Genomic DNA, 6,790 nt, shown 5'->3' on the forward strand with positions numbered 1-6,790 from the left:
GGGATCTCTCTGAGCTCAGGTACCAGCTCGGTCCATGAAAATCTAATTTGCACAGAAAAATGGCACCAGTTCTGCACTGCAGAGCGCTGCAGTGATTTGCTGCATCACTTTTATGCTGTTGCAATGTAGACCCTCTGGTCTGCAGGAAGAAGCATTAGCTTTCCCAGGCTGGCAATGAAGTCTTTTGGCTAGAGGAGATCTCCCCTAACGCACGCAGAACTCAGACACTGCTCTGCACCCTGCGGAGCCCCCTTTTTATGGGTAGAGTTTGCTTTAGCCAGGCTGGAAGGAAAAACCAAACCTAACAGCCTAGCAAATTAATCAGGGCTCTCTATGACAAAGGTACTACAGAAAAGGGATCAGAACAAACCCTTAAGCATAGTCAGGCTACAATTCTCCGGGAAACACTAATATTAAAAACTTACTTCTTAGCCTACATTTTCTATCCAGTTACGGCTGGTAACGGCTTGTCTCGCAGCCCTGCAGGCAGGTGTTTCAGATCCTTTCTTTGGGGCGCAGTTTTGTGATTAGAAGAGGCTAGATTGCATGGTTGGGTTTTGGAGCAGGGCTGGAAATCACCGCTGCCCTCCTGTCCTTGGACTCCCAGGCATCCTGCACAAAACCCCACCCCACCCTGACCGATGCCCAGCTCGAAGGCTGCGAGCAGGACGTCGGCCACCCGGGCTCTTGCACTGTGGAAAGATGGTACCCCGCTATTCCTGGTGACGAGCAGCCACCGTGCTGCACGCTCCTCCTCTGCCTTGGCCATAAGCAAGTAGAGCAGAAATACTGTCTCAGCAACAACCTAATGGGTACATATTTTTATGGGACTTGATAGCACTTTAATTGATTTTATTGCAATTTATGGCATTTGCATAATGATGTGAGTCAATATGAAGATAGTGAAGCAGGAGGTTATAAAAAGCATTTCAGAGTCTCATCCTCAGGGAGCTGAGTCCAATCCCAGTATTTTAAAATTTTGGTTTTCTTATTTTGCGTAACTTTCTGAAACAAGTAACAGCATTCTGACAATATGCTGACTAGCAATAGCATCTGACAGTGCTACCTAGGAAATATCTGCTATCATCAACTGATTGAATTAAATCTCTAATTACAGGATTTTTAAACTAAAAAAATCAAATTTCTGTTGTTAAAACCCTCTATCAAGGACTTCTCAATCAAACCAACAAGCTTACTTAGCTAAGAGTCACAGAAGAGGTACCACTTGTTTAGGCCAACTCATTGCATCGCTCCTCTTTCCTTTGCTTTCCACGCTTAAGCAGTCGCAGCCAGCAGAAGCAGTGCCACCGTCCTGCTCTAGCCAAGCCGCGTGCCTCCACAGGCTCTGCCCTGCAACGTAAGCTGTGCTCTTGCACCGGGGACACGGCCCATCTTAGCATCCAAAGCACAAGACGCAAAGATGACTAACGGAACCATATTTCGACTTAAAGGCACCTAAAGATCATCTTGTCTGTGAGCAATTCCTTAGGTTAAACAGTATGGAAGAGCTTATATGTTGAATCAATGCAATGGGGATCCATTTGAATGGTAGACTTGTAGGTAAGTAAATGTAAGATTAACATCATAGTTAGAGGGTTTTTTCCAGCTCTCATGGCACAGCGGTCATGATCTATAACTGCATTAAAAGCAGCACTCAGCAAACAAAGCTTGGCCAGCACCATGCAAAATGACTGCTGCAAATGGAAGTGTTGCCCACAGACGCCTCACCTGATAGGACTTTCTACCTTGGCAAAAATCAAACAGCCCCCGGAAAGATCGGTTTCCATCGCGTGTTGCAATCCACTGGCTTCATTCCATTCACTATCAACAGGACTGAACCAGGAGATTTTTCTTGTTCTCCTAAGGGACTCCAACAAATGCGAATTGCTGGAATGAGAATTCTAATTATAACAAATAACAAAAAAGCTGTAATTAATGCTTGTTAATAAACTTGTGGAAGTAATTAGACTACCTTTCAGCAAAAAAACATTACATCTTGATATATTATTGTTGTTGTTGTTAAATATGATCCTTTCTAGACCATCCTGCTTCTCTGGATCCTGTCCCACGTACAAATATCCAACAGGCCAGATTTTTAGTAAACTCACACAGTACTTCCACGGCCACATTACAGCCCAGGATTGCTATTTTAATACCAGCAACTGAAGAAATTAAAGTAACAAAACATGAAAGAAGACGTAGGAATTAATCAAGTCTAAATCAAATCCAAGTAATTGTTTGTTTATTCAAATACATAAATACTGGTTTGGTGCTAATACCTGGTAGCAAATAATACCTGGGGGTATTTAAAAGACGTGTAGATGCGGCGCATAGGGACATGGTTTAGTGGGCATGGTGGTGTTGGGTTGACAGTTGGACTCGATGATCTTAGAGGTCTTTTCCAACCTTAATGATTCTATGATTCTACAATACAGCATTCTTTGAAAGTAAAAGAAGCAAAATCAATCTTTTTATGGTAGAGTCTTTTTTAAGTTCCTCTGTAGCTAGAATGACACCCAAGAAAACAATGCATGTGATCACTAATCCATGGTTTGCTCTAATGGCAAAACATCACGTTAGCGCTTTGCTTAGCACTGCAATGGCATCAGCTGGGCAGCGAAAAGCTGTCAAAAAGCACAAAGCAGGTCTCACGATATCCGTGGGTGAGAGGAGGGGGGCAGAGGGAGATTGTACCCCCGCTCTGGGAGCAGGGAGGGGGAACAGCGCAGCCCAGCAGCTCCAGCAACCCCCCGGAGAACCCCCCGGCCAAAGCCCAAGCAGGGACTCAAAGGGGCTCTGCCCAGCGGGCTGTAGCGGGGGGGAAACAGGTCTCACCCCACCACACAGCCGCTCGTGCGTGGCCCGTAGGGACAGTGCAGAGCCACACGATATGCAATACCTCTGTTCTAGCCAGCTCACCCATTTTTGTTCTTGCAGCTTCATATGATCAAACACTGCCCCAAATAACGTCACCATCTTAATTAATTACATAACTTGAGTAAAGCCCAGAACTAATACTAGTCAATACTTGGACTTTCTTTCAACTGACAGTCCAAAAACACTTTTAATTTAATAATCCTCCCAGCAACCGTATGGTCTAAATGGGTTTCATTACACTCCTTTCACAGATGAAAAGTGCAGGGACAATAAAATAAAGTCACAATCCCCCATAAGCCTGACTTCGGGTTAGGTCATTTGGCAGAAGGGTAGCTGGGGTAGAAAGCAGAAACCCTGACCAAGAGGGAGGGAAAAATCCAATCCACAGCTCTGAGACAGCACCATTTCTCCTTCCTTCCTCCTCGGAGGGGACGAGAGACTCAAGTCATTCCGCGCTACGGTTGGGTGCGCATGTACTCTGCAAGATAAAATTACATCTACAGATGGTCTAGACAAAAAAACACAGCTAATTTTAGCTTAGACAGAACCTCGTGTATGTATCTGGGGTAATAAAATTAGATGCACTTTATGTACTTTCTAAATTATGAGAAGAGCTTACTCCATAAATAAATATCAGCCAAAACCTAATTTTCTGCTCTATACGATGCAGTTCAGTATTTAGTTTTTTTCATGAAATATCACAAGTAGCAAAAAAGCATATTTCTTTTTGTACATCTACACAGACACATTTAGAGCTGGGTATTTTTTGTCTATCTTGTAAAATCCCATTATCACACAGTAATGTGTCCCTAGTACCCTTTATAGATTATTCTTCTGCTTTTCCAATTCTGTTAAATAATTAGTGGTAATTGCCCTAAGCAAATGGTTACCAAGCAATCCAATACTGTCAGTAAGCAATTCGTGCTTTTGAGATGCCCTTGTCTTCACATGTTTGTGTCAGTGGAGCCCAGAAGAGGACAGCCAATATGAACACCTACCGCACCGCTCTCAAGGTCCGTGGAGGCGATTAGCAGGAGGATTTGCATCAATGCCTACAAGTTTTGGCACAGGTGGCACTGGCGAAAATGGAGGCAGGAGGAGGGTTGGGCTGAAGGATGGGGCTGCCCAGCTCTGCCGTGCTCTGTGCTGGGTGCCGCTGGGGCCAGGAAAGAGGCAGAGGCACCATCGTCCCGTGCTGCCTGCCAGGAGGTGGGGGGTTGTCCTCCATCCCCAAACTTGCACCTGGTGCGGTCGGACAAGCGAACAAGGCTGTGGACAAGAGTTAAGAAGCCTGTGGGCAAAAGGGTAGAAAAGACCGTGCTCTGGGGAAGCAGGTCTAAAATGGGCATCTGCGAGAGAGCATCTCCAGAAGGGACGACGAGGAGGGGAGTGGGAAAAGGCTGTACCTGGAGAGAGATGCTTCGCATCCTTCAGCATGAGCAACAGCTGAATTTTCCAAAACAACCATGAAAGCTTCCAGCCTACGTACTTATTTCTCAAAGTATCAGATTCCCTGTTAGCAACTGAAAAAGCGGTGTTGTGATTCTCCTCTGCATACCTATCTCGTGTTAGTCTGAAATTTTTTGTTTTAACATTTTATAGCACTTGCGCAAGCTAAAAATAAGAACAAATCGGTATCTTTCAGTGAGAGTCCAAATGTGCTGTTCTTACCCCAAACACACTGAACCACCAAAACATGGTACGTGAAAAGAAACCCAGAGATTTATTGTGCGTGTGGCATTGCTACTCTGCACATGGTGCATCGGCTCCTGATTACGCAGCCCAGGACCGACTGCGTTGGCTGCTTTAAAGAGCCCAAATGTTCAGCGTCAAACATCTGAGATTTTCAAGCCTGCTCCCTGGAGTAACAACGTTAGAGTTAGTAACGCTAGAGGCTATCAAGTCTTTATGCCATTGCATACAATGAAAGAAATCCAGGCTTACCTGGAATACCTCTTCGCTGGGATTAAATATTTTTATTATGGACAGGGATCTTCAAGTTCACTCTCAACAGTCAGCAGGTGTGAATGGTAACTACAGCCTGTTACACTCCAGACAAAAGGCAATTTGCAGCTTTTACACAGTGGTATGCAGAATAATCATACTGTTTATGCTATTCAGTATCTTTCATGTGAAGAATCTAAAGTTCTTTGCAAACAGTAACTTAAAAATCCCTTGTGTGAGACATTTTACCTTCCTTTTATGGGTAAGTGAGGCAAAAGCTGCGTTCAACTTCTTCGGACAAGGCTGTCAACAGTGATGGTGTCTTCGCTGTGATGAGAAGTTGTGATGCCAAATCGTGGCTCAGGCTCCCAGGGCTACTTTTAAAATAATGCATATCCTTCATTTATCACTATCACTTTATTACTTAATTCCTCCGTACTACTCACTTCTTTCATGGTCACTTTTTCCAGGCGTACAAATTCTCCATTTCATACGACACCTTTTAACAGTTTACTAAAACATATTAGCACTGTTAGTACTTACATAGCCTGGACTTTCAGTACTGCCATGTGCTACTCCAATTTATGTTTTGACCCTTCAGCTCTTCAGAGATGAAAATCAAAACCTTCTAAATCTACTGAATAAATTACCATCTTTTATTATAAAGATATGACTAATATAATTCTAGTCAATTCAGAATGTTCTGAAGTATCGCTCATGGCACCGCTTCTGGATAAAAATAAATGTTCAAACAATTTCATACTTCAGCATAGTGATATCTCTGTGATGCATCACGCTGGATCCACATAATTATGAAGTAAAACTAAAGTGTGTTTTAAAGGACCTTTTTCTCATTTCTCATACATGTAAAAGTCTCATCACTCATGCATGCACGATCCCTGTAATTGCAGAAGTGGCACTGTAGCATTGCTGTTTTGACAGCATATCCTAAGCAATTTTTCATTCTCAGGGAGATTATTTTTTTCCTTACTTTCTCTCCTCTTTTTTTTGTTTTAATAAAGTAAGACAAACCTAATAACCCTGTATGCATTGCTTCTAGCAACATCAAAAATACTCAGTAACAAATAAGGGGAAGCGCTCTCCCAGCATTGCTGTGGCGTTCACCAAAGCTGAGTGCTGTCGCTCAGAGGTGCCTGGACGGGAACGACCCGGATTAACGACAACCAGCCCTGCAGCCCAGCAGACTTCACCGAGCTCATATCCCATCTCAAGGGCAAAGCAACTGCAGCGCTGACCACAGAAATAAGGAGGCAGCCAGGCACCGCAAGGCTGCCCTTGCACCCCAAACCCAGGGCTGCCAGGCTGTGAGGGCAGCGCTGCCCCGGGAGCTTGCCGGGGTGGCCAGGCAAGGCCACCCCGGCTCTCCCACCGCAGCCCTCTCTCCCAACACTTTTTCCTCCCCTTCTGCACGCTGGCACGCTCATCTGTCGTATCTGTCCAAAGCTTCTCTTGCAGAAAGCCCTCGGATGCACAGCTGCTCACGCTGTTTTTGCTAACTCCCACGCAGTACGGAGCCCCAAAAACCAGGGGGTGCGGAGCAGAAGCACCCCCCTCTCCACTGCTGGTGAAAATCAAAGCACACATTACTGTTCCCAACAATGCCGGACCAAGGCTATAGCACCTGAGAGCCCACCTCCCCCCGAGCATCCTCACTACCCCAGACCCAGAGCTGGAGGGGTTTCAGGATTTGGCTGCAGTGCAGCTATGATATAGGTTATCTGGCTACCAAAGCCACCCATCTAGATAGGTATCACCAACTATGCAGCACATAAGGCACAGAAAGCGGGCATTATTTCATGCTGATAAGTATTTTACACCTGTATGTTCAATCTCTCTTTTGGATTTCAGTAAAATCTTATCAAAATAAATACGTCATTTATATGCAGGATTGTATAAACACTCTTGACTCTGTCTTTGTCTTCCTGAGAAACCAGCAGGCTACATTTGC

This window comes from Pygoscelis adeliae, unplaced genomic scaffold (assembly GCF_000699105.1).
Source record: "Pygoscelis adeliae isolate BGI_AS28 unplaced genomic scaffold, ASM69910v1 Scaffold34, whole genome shotgun sequence".
Classification (NCBI taxonomy): domain Eukaryota; kingdom Metazoa; phylum Chordata; class Aves; order Sphenisciformes; family Spheniscidae; genus Pygoscelis; species Pygoscelis adeliae.